We start from the raw sequence: 16,009 nt of genomic DNA, 5'->3' as shown, positions 1-16,009 counted from the left end.
AAAACATAGGTTGCTAGACGATGATAGATAATATAAGATGCGAAAACAAATGAATGTGGTGTATAAACAATTGAATGCTCTTTCATATTTAAGTATAAAAATATAGGGGTGCCATTTGAAATTTCAATGTGGGGATGATGTTGGGAGGGGGGATGAAATCTAAAATGCATTTAAGCCTGATTTCAGACTTCCTCCTCAATATCTAAATTGCCGTGTTTATTTTTTGTTCAAATTGAATTCAATTTAAATAATTATTTATTTAGGCTCGGAAGTTTTGAAATGAAAGCCCTGTATATCATATTATATTATAACTATATTATATGCAAGAACTAGGTATCTCGAAATTTACGTTTTTTAGTTATCTCTATTATAGGATAGCAAAAATCGCACAGAATGTAATGCAAGAACTAGATAACTGATCGAACGATACCAGCGACATTTATTTTTCAATGTAACAAATAGGCAAAAGAAAACGAGACGTATTCCTTAGTGCAATATGTAAGTAAATAGGCAATATCTCAAAATAGGAAAAATCAAGTTACCTAGTTCTTGCATTCAGGTGACAATATTATATTATATTATATTATATTATATTATATTATATTATATTATATTATATTATGTTATGCCATGTCATGTCATGTTATGTTAAATGTTATATTATGTTCTATTATATTATATTATATTATATTATATTATATTATATTATATTATATTATATTATATTGCATACATAAATATCCTGCTATGAAAACTTAGAAATATTTTGTAATATAGATAAAGACTTTACAAGAAAAAAATATAGGTCTTGAGGTTTAACACCTGTGTCTTACCCCAGTGAAGGATGTCTCTAAGTCCCCTACTAAATATGGATTGCTTTCAAAGAGCAACTGCTCTGGCACTGCGCTCATGAAATTCATTTCCGCGGCAGTAATTCCATTTTCATTTCGTTAGTGCTTCCTCCAATATTTTTGTTGTGTTGAGAATATTAATTCCGGTGTCAGTTGTATTTATAAACAGGTATGAGAAAAGATGAAGGGTTATAAAGGGAAACAAGATTATTGAGGTAGATGCCAGAGCTATCTGAAATTCTAATTACGAACACAGATGTATGGTGGGAACAGTCCTTTCTGTTTTCTCAAAGAAAAGAAGCAGGTAGGCATCAGATCTCGTTTGTTATCTCCCAATCATAACCTTGGAGATATCTCTATGCCCAGAGATTTAAATATGGAATCCTATACCTGACAGTTTCAATTATTTTCAACAACGAAAAAGACGTAACAAAAAAGTCGTTCCATTCTTTAGGTCCCTCTGTTCGTTTTAAACTGCGGAGTAAAGAGTTGTTCAGCTGTACTGAAGTAGGCCTATGTAGGTACAGTATTTAAACCGTGGTTTTAACTGCGTTTAATACTTCAGAATCCAGTGATCTTTTGCACTATTTCAGACACAGTACTGGAGATTTTGATGTATGTATCTTGTTTACGTGGTGTTTTGATCAGCTTAAGGGGTTAAGTATAGCTTACAGTAGTAAAATTTTGGAAATATTCAATATTTTTTTCCTTCAGTACTGTATCTTGTACAATAATTAAAATTAGTTTGTGCAAAACGCTGTCCTTCTGCTTTATGAAAAAAATATTTTTACGATTTAAAAAAATTATTTACATTTTTGTTTTCAAAATTCAGTTCACTGTGCAGTGATGGTGCGTTTCCCACATAACTAAAAAACTATCCAACATTCTGTGATGAAATTTTTTGTGTCTATTTATGTATGTCATATCTACAATATGATGCAAGATCACTTCTTTACCTTTGATAGATTTTTTTTTCATGTTGAAGGTGGTGTTGACCAATAAGCAGGGATAAAATTAATTGTTTGGGTATATGAGGCCGTGTTTTGCTTATTTTTATTTTAGTAGGTTATTTTACGACGCTTTATCAACAGCCCAGGTTATTTAGCGTCTGAATGAGATGGTGATAATGCCGGTGAAATGAGTCCGGAGTCCAACACCGAAAGTTACCCAGCATTTGCTCATATTGGGTTGAGAGAAAACCCCGGAAAAAACCTCAACCAGATAACTTGCCCCGACCGGGAATTGAACCCGGGCCACCTGGTTTCGCAGCTAGGCATGCTAACCGTTACTCCACAGGTGTGGACCTCTTTTGCTTATCAAAATGGTAAATAGTGTTAATAACAATAATACATTTTTATTATTATGATAAACGTTTTCGGCATGAAATGCCATCATCAGATCATTCAATTCATTCAATTAAACATGCTTAATACTTAGAACAACATGGCGTAAATGCGGTAATACAAAGTGACAATCATGGTTACATTATTAGCTGTTTGACAGTGATCATTAATGTTTTGTTATATCCTGCTGTACAAAATATTGAATTGAGATGGATGTCAAATAGAACAATAGCTTAATATGTGTGTTAAAATTTAAGTTAAAAGGTAAAATATTTAAAATGAATAAAATCGACGTGAATACAAAGTTGGTAGTATAAAATTCTTCACTCGAGAAGTGACATCTTCCCTCTGAAGAATTATTTAGTATGTACAGTAATGGAGGAAAAAAATGTTGAATATTTCCAAAAATTTTACTGCTGTAAGCTGTACCTAACTCCTTAATGCTTCTTGCAAATATCTACTATTGGTCCGAAACACTCATGTTAAGCCTAGATAAGGACGGAAGTGGTGATATATTTCATTTCTTGAACTAATAAAGGGGAAGAAGTTTGGCATTCACTCATAGTTTTCTGCCTAAGAGCAGGTCTCTCACTGCAAACCTGAATTCTCCAGTCTTCCCTATTTTCCATCTTCCTTAGTCTCCGCATACGATTCATATATCTTAATATTGTCAATCATCTGATATCTTCTTTTTCCCCAAATTTTTCTCCCAACATTCCTTTCAGTGCATAGAAAATATAAAAAAATATGCCTGTGATTATTTTCAGATTATAAAACATATTAATTCATGACATACAGCAGTTTAATTGTTAAGATAGCGTTATGTGATCGAAGTTCAGGGACAACATTTTATTTTTACTTTAATTTTTATTGTACCCACCCCTTCTACTAATGAAGTTCAACCGTCCTCCACACAGATCTAAGACCGCATATACAGTCATATTAGCCTTACGGTCATAGTAAACAGTACGTTCCAAAAATGTATTCGCGTTTTCCAGTGACGAAAGAGCTTTCAATATTGAATCATTTTCGCACAGGTACTGTCGTCCATTTGCCTACGTCGTATCCCGGTTTCCCCCACCAGATTTTATTCGCCAGCTAGTGGCTGGGCTGTCTTAGCTCTTTTCTGAGAACATTAATTTCTGTTAGGAATTGGACGTCTACGTAATATTATAAAACTGTTTAAAATAACTTAAATAAAAGGGCCTCGTTAAGTAATTAACTGTCATGTGATTTCCACCCTTTCTACGACCCTACGTCATAACCACTTGGACGGACAGTAGATAGTATGTCTGAGTAATTTTATTTTTCGGATCGGGCAGAAGTGAAGATTGAATTTACAGTACGTAAGGTACTCTTTTAGAGAGTAGGTACAGAATTATTTCAACATGAGTTTCTAGTACGAAGGACGAAACTGGTAATTGGGATTAGGTACAATAGTCTATAGTGCGATAATATGCACATTAGAACTGAAGCCTGTATCGAAATGAACGGCCAATATTTAAAAAAATGTGTTTAAATATTCATATTATGATTATTTTTCAATTTAACTTCATTTTCTATATTGTACGCTAATGTGCTATAGACAGTATAATATACAATGCATAATGAATACGTCCAAAAGATAGCTCAGTTCATGAGTATTTACGTAAATGGATGAACTACTTTTCTTCCCTCCTATACCTAGTAAAGTGATTTGTTTGTATTTTACGCCAGTATCATCGAACTCCAGTCGTGGAAGGAGGTAGCAAACGGCGTTGATCCAGAGGTATAGCCAAGTTAATATTAAAAATGTTAGTAAAAATGAAATGATGTCCCTGTATTTCACATGAGTAATTGAGTGAAAATTATTGGAAGAAGCTTGCAAATAGACCCACGTATGTAAATATGTCAGTTATAATTTTTATTTCCTTCTTTGTCTACAGTGACCGCGGAGCGTTATAGGACAAGCACAAGACAAGGAACAAATATCCAATCTCGTAGAATGGAGATCTATCTCCGTCCATATCAGGAACGAACCACCGAACGTTTGATTGGGAAGCCCGTACGCTATCTACATAGTCACAGCGGATGACATAAATTTTTAACTGGGCTAAATACACTAATTGAGTCCAGTTTTTAGGGTTATATTGACGTAGCAGCCCCAGGACTACGAGGTGAACTAAAAAGCAAAACAGGTCTCCTCCATTTATAATGTAAATCACATTCAACTGCCACAGGACACCGCTCTAAAATCCTTTCATTTATTAATTTACCCTTTAAATTCTTTATACACAAAACAGATCGTTATCAAAGGCATAGATAGAAGGCCAACTTCCGAAATATTCGGGCACACCTGCGGCGCGGGAATTCAAGAATTGGGTCAGAGTGGAAGCGCCGACCTACTTCCCGGCCATGAATCATGTGATCGAGTGTGATGACAGCACAGAGATGTAGGACCACGCGTCTGTCTGGCCGCGACCCGGGCCGTACGTCATCCCCCTGACAACCACGCAGGGGTGCAATGCAACCCAACAGTCCAGCGGTACGCGAGCAAACAAACCTGTCTAAATCCTGAGAATGTAAAGGCACAAGTAACCCAAGTCATAATTTCTTTTCTCCATTTCTTTTTATTACTTTCTACTTCATTTATTTCATTTCTTTCTTAATTGTCTTTGCTTTCTTACTTTGTTTCTATGTTTTTCTTTTTTTTTCTCTCTTCTCCTTTTCAATTTCTTTCCCTTCTATGCAGGGGCGACTTTCGAAGAGGGGCTGCGGAGCTGCAGCACCCCCCCGACATTTGTGGCTCTTGTCTCGTTTTATGTTGTGAAATACATTTATTATACAGCCTCTATTTAGCGGCTCGAATTTTTTTTATAAAATTTCGCTCTCACTGACATGCACGCAATCGTTAGTGAAGTCACTTCCTCCCCTGGTGCTGCCAGAGCGAAACCAGAGATAAGGACTATAGGATGAAGTCACTTCCTCCCCTGGAGCTGCCAGTCTCGTCTCGGATGCTTTGCGCGTTAGTTTTACCCCACCCCCTGCTGTCCCTTGCCAATAATCCAGAGTTTCCAGGCGCTGCAAAATTTGCAGCAGTTTGTCAGTAGCGCGTAGTTTTAAATACATTTTCTTTAATGTTGTGAGTATAACAAGTGCAACAATGTTTAATTCTGTACAATATTTACAGTCTATTCAGTTCAGTACCTTAACAATTCAGGAGAAATGTGGATTTAAGTGTCCATCAGTTGAATCTCATAATGGAAAGAGCCGCTAAACAAAATACAAAGGCTCGCATATATTTTTTTTCTGATTTAGTCCCTGCTTTCTTCTCTCGATCTTCTCACAGTTTGTATTAGATTAATGTGTTTCAAAGACAATTCCATCAGCTGAGGCAACAAGATGGAGTTTTAAAATAAGAACAGTAAATGTTGTTCATGAGAAGAAGGAGCCATTGCTAGAATGTTTTCAAACCATAATGGAATCTGAAACATCTAACAACATCACAATAAATGAGGCAAGCACGGAACAGTGCACAGTTGAGCAGCGAGATCTGTGAAAATGAAAACCATAAAAAGCGTCGTAAGGTCGAAGGGATTCAGACAAGGGTTGCGGCAGCCAAGGAAGTGTGTGACCTCATTATCACACAAGCTAACACCCGATTCCAGTTCATAGACCATCTGATATTAGATCATCTGATATTATCTTCTCTTCTGTGTCAAGAAAAATTTGAATGCTATAAAAGCTCATTTTCTGAAAATGACCTAAATGTATGTGTTAAGCTTTTTCCAATGTTCGATAAAGACAAACTAAAAACGGAACTCACTGTGTTGTATCAGAGACATGAATTCAGAAATATCAGTGACGCAGTCAAGCTCTTGCAGTTTCTTCTATCTGAGAACTTGCAGGCCTCTTTTTCAGAAGTTGTGAAACTACTACGCATAGCTATCACCATACCAATGACAACTTCCGAACCAGAACGTTACTTTTCGTGTTTGAAGAGAGTAAAATCCTATCTTAGAAATACGATGAGAGAAGCGGCCGCATTGGCTATGTTTTCCATTGTAAAGATTATGTTAAACGACATACCGGATTTTAATAAGAAGATGATTCAAAAGTTTGCAACCTACAAAACAAGGCGCATGGAACTAATCTTTAAATAAAATAAGTTGCTTGGTTTATTTTTGTATGCAGCCCCCCCCCCCCTTAATTCAACACCCACGAGCCGCCACTGCTTTTATGTCTTTTTGTCTAGCTCTAAACTACATTTCTTCATATCATACTTATTTCTCCGTTTCTTTCTTTTTTTTTATTTATTTTGATCTTCCCTCTTTTCTTGCTTCCCCTCCCTTCTTGACTTATTCCTTTCACTTTTCCTTTGCACTCTTTCTCATTCTTCCATTCTTTCCTTCCTCCTTTGTTCACTATTCTCTTCGTCCCTTTTCTCATCCATTCTTTCATTTTCGGTGTTTTATCCCTTTCCTTCTACTTAATGACTCACTAATAAATTATCATTAATATATTTTTATTTAATTCATTGATTTGTTAACGAAATCTAACCGAAGGTCAAAAGAATTAGGGTACAAAACCCTTGTTCGCCCAATTATGGAATATGGAGTAGTAGATTGGGATCCGTACAGACAAAATCAAGTCGATTCAATAGGAAAGGTTCAACGCAAGGCAGGAAAATATGTCAAAATGGGAAAGGGACATGGTGAAGAGATAGTAAAAGACTTTTAAGGTGGGAATTTCTCAAATCAAGGAGACGAAAAACCAGACTCACCGTATTGTTTAAGGCACAAATGGGACACAAAGCATGGCCCGACATCAATGCTAGATTAGTAACACCATCATACTTAGGCAGGACTGATCGTTTTAGGAAGTTTAAATGCAGAAAACAAAGAACGGACGAGGCAAAATTTTCCTTTGTTAACCGCACAATAATAGACTGGAACAGCTTACCTGCGGCAATCTTTCAGGGTGGTTCTCTCAAAATCAATACATTTAAGGAAAATGTTGAGAAATTAGACTGAAAACGTAATTGTAGGCTCAGTGTAATTATCTAAGTTGTGTCGTGTAATTAATTAAGTTGATATGTAGTTAATTATGATGATATGTAATTGAGTTGATATGTAAACAAATTAAGGTGATATGTAATTAATTAAGATATGTAATTAAGTTGATATGTAATTACTTAAGTTGGTATTAGTTAGGTGAAATAAAAGTACTTATAAGTTAGGTTTATTTTTGCTCATTATAGGCGTTATTATATCACAGATTTTATTTATAGTCCTAGGTTTATTGCATCTTATTTATTTACAGTTAGAAGTAAATTTACGTTTATTTTATTTTTATTGCTGTAATTATTGTATAATTGTAATGGTATTATTGTATATTATACAGGGTGTTTCAAAAATACGGGGCATAATTTCAGGTATGTATTTCCCACATGTAGACAATCAAAATAGTTCATTACAACATGTGTCCGGAAATGCTTCACTTCCGAGTTATGGCCTTCACAACATTGAAATTCACCGGAACGTTTTTCTTTCCGCAGGTCGTTGCCGTCAAAGGAGACATTAAGAGGCCACTCTGACAGTTCATTCCGAGGCGAAGGTTACATTCAGTGTTGTGTAGGCGTTAGACTGTGCGACATGTATTCAAATCAAGAGCTGGCAGAGATACACTTCATGTACGGTAAGGCGGACGGCAATGCTGCGCTGGCTCGTCGTTTGTACCAGGAGAGGTACCCACAGCGACAATGTCCAGATCGGAAGACATTTGTACGTCTCCATTACTGTCTGTGCGAGTATGGAAAATTTAACTCTCCTGGTTTGGGAAGGGGACGACCAAGATCTACAACTCCAGAAGTACAGAAGTACACCTGATCTGAACCCTCTCGATTTCTACTTGCGGGGCCATTTAAAATCATTGGTTTATTCGTCTCCGGTGCCTGATTTGGAATCCCTTCGGAATCGAATTGTGGCATGTTCTGAGGACATACGCAATACTCCTGGAGTTTGGGATCGTGTTCGCAGGTCAATGAAACATCGATGTGAGGTCTGTATTCAAGCAGGAGGTGGACATTTTGAACATCTTCTGTAATGACAACGACCTGCGGAAAGAAAAACGTTCCGGTGAATTTCAATGTTGTGTAGGCCATAACTCGGAAATGAAGCATTTCCGGACACATGTTGTAATGAACTATTTTGATTGTGTACATGTGGGAAATACATATCTGAAATTATGCCCCGTATTTTTTAAACACTCTGTATATCACTGCCACCGAGTGTATACCCAACTGTAGTGTACATACATACATACATACATACATACATACATACATACATACAATTAAAAATTAACTTACGAACACCAAGAATGAATAAAGTCAGTAAAATTGTTTAGAAGAAGGGACTGCACGCAAACAAGACGTCCAGCAGTCACTAAAGGCTACTATATGACACAGAGCGTATTCATTCGCTGCATTTTAGCGTCTTTGGAAGCTCATCGAATAAGATAGTAGCGGATGAAGTCGCTGATGTAATGACACGTAGTGACTCTTCAGCTAAAGAAACAATCCACTTCTTTGCCCATTTTATTTTCTTTTTCTCAATTCTCCTATTTTGTTGAGTTATTTATTCTCTTAGAATTGCCGTTAGTATGGAAACTCCCGCATTCACGAATCTTTCGACATCTTTGTCTACCACGTGGTGGCTACTTTACCCGCTCATACCTATACAGGGTGATTCACGAGAATTTACCGCCACTTACGGAGCTTATTTCCGAAGATATTCTGAGCAAAAAATGCCATATAAGTAGTGTCCTAATCTCAATATTTTCAGGGCTACAATAGTATGAAATTGTTTCTAGAATACCATTATTCTTTAGTTTTAAGGGTAAAAGAATATTACAGATAAAAAATGAACTATTCAGGAGTATCATTTGTTTAATTAGCTGGTATTATGCAGCTAAAAATGTGTTGTGAATTCCATAGTTGCTTCGTTCAGAATTTTTTTTAACTACAAAATTGCATTTTCTGACGCATTTATCAAACAATTTTTACAAATCACGTCGCTCTTGTAAATTATTCAAGACTGTAAATTAGAATGCATAATTGAACTGTAAAGAATCAAGTTCCTAAAGTCGTATGATTGGTAATAATTTTTGTGGTAAGTGCGTAAGAATTATGTAATTTTTAGTTAAAAATTTAAAAACAAAATATATACAAAGCAATTAACAACATATTTTTAGCTTCAGAACACTAGCCAATTAAAGAAATGATACTTCTGAATAGTTTCTTCTCTATTTGTAATATTTTTTAGTCTTAAAACTAAAGAAAAAAGACATTTTACTAACAAATTCAAATTAGTTTAACTCTGAAAATATTGAGATTAGGATATATGTTTAGCCTATATGGCATTTCTTGCTCAGAATGTCTTCGAAAATAAGCTCCGTAAGTGACGGTAAATGCTCGTGAATCACCCTATATGTAACACGTAACGACCAATAGTACAGACGACCGAAGTAGCCAGCGACCAGTGAATAAAACACATCAGAGTTCAACTTCGGTCGTTCTCGTTTCTGGGTGGCGAATTTGTTCACTAAGCCTTACTATACGGAGCGAATTTACACAGTTACACTCAAAGTAGCCAGCGAACAGCGGACGAATATGCCCTGTGTCACATACCCTTAACAAGCAATACTTTCGAAATTGCAACTTGTAGTTCACTCAAAATATAACAATTTCATATCTTGTAGGCATCACAGGACTTCCTCACGAAAACAAGGTTAATATACTGCGTACAATGTGAGAGTAAAGCCTTGGTTTTTCTGAACCGACGCATGCGAGATGCGAGGCCCGCCTCGCACAAATCCAGATACGCAGACCTCGCATCTCGCAGTTATAGAAACCACTCACTATCTCTCGTGTAGTCCGGATTTGTGCGAGGCGGCCTCGCACCTCGCATCTCGCATGCGTGGGTTCAGAAAAACCAAGGCTTTACCAGCCACCCTGTCGGCTCTGTTTCCTTCGCATTTCGGTAGTGATTTGTCAGCGGGTGGAGACGGACAGCTGTTTTCATCCCTCGTAGCGCTGGGGGGTCGCGGAGCGGTATGGCTGTTTGATTACCGTTCGATTGGATCAAATCACGAAATTAATCAAGAAGAGGCAGCTGCTTTGTAACTTGATGACCGAGAAATATGGATTGTGTGCGCGGAGCATCACCTTGCGCACAATGCCAGGTCTTCCGCACTCTGTGAAGCTAGACTGGCTAGACTGTCACACAAACCTTCTGCAAGTGTCAATATATTTTAACGGGCGCCTTGAACTAAACATCATATTCATAATACTGGGTGTTCATTTCAAAATGTGTCATGACGTTACAGTTGTTGCGTCACCGATTTGAAGCGAGTTTCAGCTTATATGTCAGAGAAGTTGCCTATTATTTAAGGCGTTCTTCAATTTGAGCTTGAGAACGTGTACGGTATAACTTGAACGTCGTAGCAACAGATGGCGGTCTGTACGGTCTGTGTGCTACCATAACCTCTTTCGAACTGTGTTTTGCGCCGGCAAGTCGTACGCAGGGTATTTGTTATCATCGGTTGCGTACGGTAACATTCCACAACACAAATCAAATGCTCCGTATCCATGTTGACCGTCGAAGTTAATGTCAACAAATACGTAAGTAATCGTCTTAACCCTCTCCCCATATCCCGAGAGTACGTATTTCCAAACAGTTCACATTCCTGCCACTACCGGCGTTAGCGTACGTATCGGTACGTACTCTTCAGAATGAATGCCGTACTTGCTAGGCAACTTCTCTGCCTCACAGGTTATACACCTCTGCGGAAGTGTAGGAAGATTGAATTCTCTAGGCTCATCGGCTAGCCACATGACGGCATACAGCGAGCCATGACACATTTTGAACTGAACACCCAGTATAAGGAATCACGTGGTAATTAAGCAATTATGGAGTAAGAATGCATGAAAAATTAAAGTACTCTGAGAAAATCTGACACTTAGCTATCCTTTCTTTCTCCCTCTCTCACGCTCATTCTCTCTCTCTCTCTCTTACTTATTTTTTCTTATTCGGTGTTCTTCATTTCTTACATTTCACTTTTCTTTACATACGTTTCTCTATCTGCTTTTTTTTTTTTTTTTTTTTTCAATTTTCCTCTCTTCTTCGGAGTGCACGTTGATTATCTTGCTCTGTAACGACGAATGTAAACGAAACTCCATCTACGGTCACTTATGTAAATCAGTGGCGGCTCCCGCATATTTCTTAAGAGGAGGAAAGAAGTTAACTGCACAAAATGACACCTTGTTGAATGAAACATGCTACAAATTAGCCTATATGCATACATGTAAGACCAGATAGTGTTCGGGTTGCCTTCCCTTTCGTATAGCAATTAATCTGTTCTTGTAAACTGAGTTTCCTAAATAATTGTCGAAAATATAATATGTTTTCACTTCCATTCATTGTTGAATAATTGCACAAATTAACCATTACAAGGAAATTCACAACCTCGCAGCATTTTCGCCCACACTACAGCATCATACGCGTTGGAAGAGATCAGCTACTAACACGTAACCAGAACCGTTTTACGGAAGTGAGAATGGAAAATAATCTGTTAGGAAAGCGAGAACACTGCACCCACCCACGTGATCTGTGTTGCCACATGTACATTTTACATGTTCACTATCACATGCTTTTGAAGAATGTCAGTTCTTGTAAAGTCATACTACCATTATTTTTCAAAGCTACCATTGCCCGATTATTTTTTTATGTTAAAAATAATTTAGTTTGGAGTACTTTCAATTTCAAATATATTTGTACAAAACTGACAATATGGATGTTGTCCTGTATAGTAGACAATGAATTGGAAGTGAATTTCAGTGGCCAAAATGATCTACGATACTAACGTAGAACCACGCCCTCTTTGTTTTATACAGACCCGACTTTAACTTTCAAATATCCTCGAAAGTTTCAAATCATGAATAGTACCCTATACATATAAAGTGTAATGAATAATATATTTTCATTTATAATTTTAAAAATGTTTATATGGTGTCTTGTAACTTTGCGTTAAAACTGTTTTATTGTGCCTCCTACAAGATATGTTACACTGGTTGAATGTAGCCTCGTTAGATGGCAGCGGTAGCGAGCTTTCTGCACGACCAGTCGGTTTCTATTTCCCGCCCATGCGCTGATTCAGAGGAGGATCTCCTCCCTCTCCGTTCATTTACTTGCTTTAAAGCTCTGCTTCTTTCTCTGGTCGCTAGTGCGCTGTTGTCTATGTGTGTTAACTGCAGTAAAGGAGGAAAGGATTGGCTTTCCTCCACACAAACAAACTCGCACCCTTCTCACAGTTTTCTACAGCACATGAGCGCGTGTCGTTTAAAACTCGATCAACTAAGGTTTACTTATAGCTCTGAACTTAAGAATTATCGAATCTTCCTCGAATTTTATGGCACATATTTTATTTGGTATTTACTTTCAGAAGAAGAAAATGTGAGGAGGACGTTCCTCCCTTCCCTCCCCCGAGGAACCGCCACTGATGTAAATAAATTAATCTGTGATGTAAGATCAGCACTAAACCCAGTTCACATAATCTTTAGATATTAAATGTTGTGCAATATAAATGGATATTACGTAATTCAATTCATTTCCCGATCTTACAGTATGCCAAAATTGAACTCCAGAGTGATATTTATGCAACCAAGCCTTAGTGGGATAAATCTCATTTCCAAGACTGCATTATAGGTGGTCGGAGATCCTTCCAATTTTTAGCTGGTTTATTTCACATTACGTAATAACTCTTGCTCCAGCCCAGCGTGCAGCAGCCACATCTGCATGATAACGCAAGGGAGGGGTGACATATGTTATAATAAAGTGACGGCTCCAAGTCACTCCCGTTTTATTGGCTGTAACGTCTCTTTCCGTGCGATACGATGCGATACACCGAAGCCACACGCATTCAGAGAAATCACTGGCTCAACAACAAACATTACTAAATAACCATTACTCCAACATGGAGACTGTATATGTTAAAGCACTCATAAATTTATTCACAATAAGCGCTTCGAAGCATTAACGGCTTATTTTTACGAGAAAATAAAATCTTCAGGTCAGGTGAAATAAAAAAAATAAATGTATATTCCAGGGATGGGTAAAGCCTAGTAAACTTGTAAACCTTCCTCGCGTAGCTACAATTTAGGTCTATGTGTACTCATACTTCACAACTGTGTGTAAACTTTTTTACAATAGTTGTACAGTAATTTATTATTATTATTATTATTATTATTATTATTACTATTATTATTGTTATTTAATGTCTCAGTAAATTAAGCACAAAAAGTATGGATTCTTATTACGTAGGCCAGTGTTTCTCAAACTTTTCTGAAGTCCGGACCACTTTTTTAAGTCAGAACAGTTCCGCGGACCACCTTACACTTTTTCCCTTCGAAGGCAAATTTATCATTTATGTAGCATATTTTAATACCAGTATACTTACATTTTAATGTAGAAATAATTAATTAAAATGAATTTAATTCAATTAATTTTATATTAGTATTAACTAATTAAGTTAATGTTAATAGAAGAAAATTTCTTATATCTTCATTTTCAAAAACAGAAATAAGAAAAATTAATGCAGAAACATGCCCGATTTTCAACAAGTAAAGATGCAATTTTGCATGTTCTATTTTTTTTATTTTATTGGGTTATTTTATGTCGCTGTATCAACATCTAAGTTATTTAGCGTCTGAATAAAATGAAGGTGATAATGCCGGTGGAATGAGTCCGGGGTCCAGCACCGAAAGTCACCCAGCATTGCATGTTCTATTATTGGTGTACGACATACAGTACGCGACCATTTGAATGTGCAGACTGGGTGTCAGCAAAACTATTAAGAAAGTCATAAATACATGAAAAGTTTCGGTACTTTGGTCTTGTTATGAATTCGGGTGGTTCCTAGCTGGTAACAGGCACGGCGCCAGATTTGCACGGAAAGGATGGCGAGAAACACCACGTTCATAGTACTTTAAATCCCTCTTTTGTTGCTGAGAGTAGAGTGGGAAGGCGATAGACGGGTAGGTTAAATAAATTTCATAAAATGTCAGTACTGGGAGAAAAAGTGAAAGGCGATTGCCATGTATCATTTACAAACTCTGAGATTTTCAACTATAGTGTGATACGCAATTCGACTGAATTTTATTTTTTCTTCTGTCTTTTCTGAAGGATCACAAGGGCATAACTCGAGGACCACAGGTGGTCCGCGGACCATAGTTTGAGAAACGCTGACGTAGGCTACTCTTTTTCTTTCTGCAGCAAAGTCTAGAGCCGAAAAGTTATACAAGCTTAAGCATCTTTAACATAAAATGGTTTTATAATTTCAGTCAGCAACTTATCGAAGTGTAAGTACAGAATTAATTCTGTTACATCACATTAAATTATATATTTCACAAATCACATTATATTGTATTTCACGAATATTTTCGACTTATACAAAAGTCATCTTCAGGTGACATAATAAAAGCAAACAAAATTGAACACACGTGATGGCAATACAATACAATGAGTGAACACATATACGCATTGCAAAACATGCATGCTCATTTTAAAAGAGCATAAGTGTGGCTCTATGTCACAACAGCATACAATATAATTAGTTAAAATAATCATGTAAAAATTATAATCATGTAAAAATGGCCACACTTAGATTAATTCCATGTTGTGTGACAAATGATAAACTTTGTACCAATATTTAAAATTAAGTTTAAAAATATCTAAGAGTTTAAAACGACGGAATATGTCCATATGTAATGCTAATTATTGGTATTATTTAAAACTCACGCCAAATATTAAAGCGGTAAAGAGATAAAGAATTAACATTACTGTAAATTCTACATACCAGTAATTCCTTAAAAAACATTAGATCTATGTTTTTAGTCTAGACCTTTTCACATATCAATAAAAAATGTCATGGTTCGAAGTAGACTAACTTTGCTTTGTTAGAATATATGTGGCAATGACAAAATCGTTCGTTTCAGACGGCGAAAAGAACGTTTTGCGTAAATATAAATAAGATAATATGAAACAGTTTCATGGTACTAAGGTTATTCATAAATTGAAGAGATGGATTCTAAAGTGTCCTAAGTACATTTTTAAATCTGTAACTTGCTTTATTCACGTTTTAATTGATCATTTTCAAATCTATACAGGGCGTTTCATGATTCCTATTACAAACTTCTAGACGTTGTAGACGGGACTAAGTAGATAAAGTTTTGATTAGGAACCCATGTCCGGAAATGTATCGTTCCGATGCAAAATAAATTTGAAGATTGATTCGATTTAAAGTCTCCCTCTTCACTGTACGCAAAAAAATGGGCTGAGGGCAACTTCCGCATTTTCCTGATATCGTGTATCTTCTGTTTACAATCAGTTCTACTGAGTCTGCTCAATGACTGAATCGTAACTCATGTGAAAGGCACAGAAGACACAGGATATCATGGGGACTGCAGAAGTTGCTCTCAGCCCACTTTGTTTGCGTACCGTGAAGCGGGAGATTTTAAATCGAATTATCAAAATGATTTTGCATCGAAACGATACATTTCCGGACATGAGTTCCTAATCAAAACTTTTTAATATTGCAGAACTCGCGATTAGGAATTAAACGAGTGATAGCACAGGTCGTTGCCGAGATATTACTGATATAGGTCGCGCCGCACAGCTAACTTTATATTTATCTAATTAGTCCCCTCGACAACCCCAAGAAGTTTGTAATAGGAATTATGAAACATTCTGTATATAACTGTTAAGTTTATTTAACAGA

Source organism: Periplaneta americana, chromosome 9, assembly GCF_040183065.1.
Source record: "Periplaneta americana isolate PAMFEO1 chromosome 9, P.americana_PAMFEO1_priV1, whole genome shotgun sequence".
Classification (NCBI taxonomy): Eukaryota; Metazoa; Arthropoda; class Insecta; order Blattodea; family Blattidae; genus Periplaneta; species Periplaneta americana.
The sequence above is the reverse complement of the archived record's forward strand: the minus strand, read 5'-3'. Positions refer to the sequence as shown.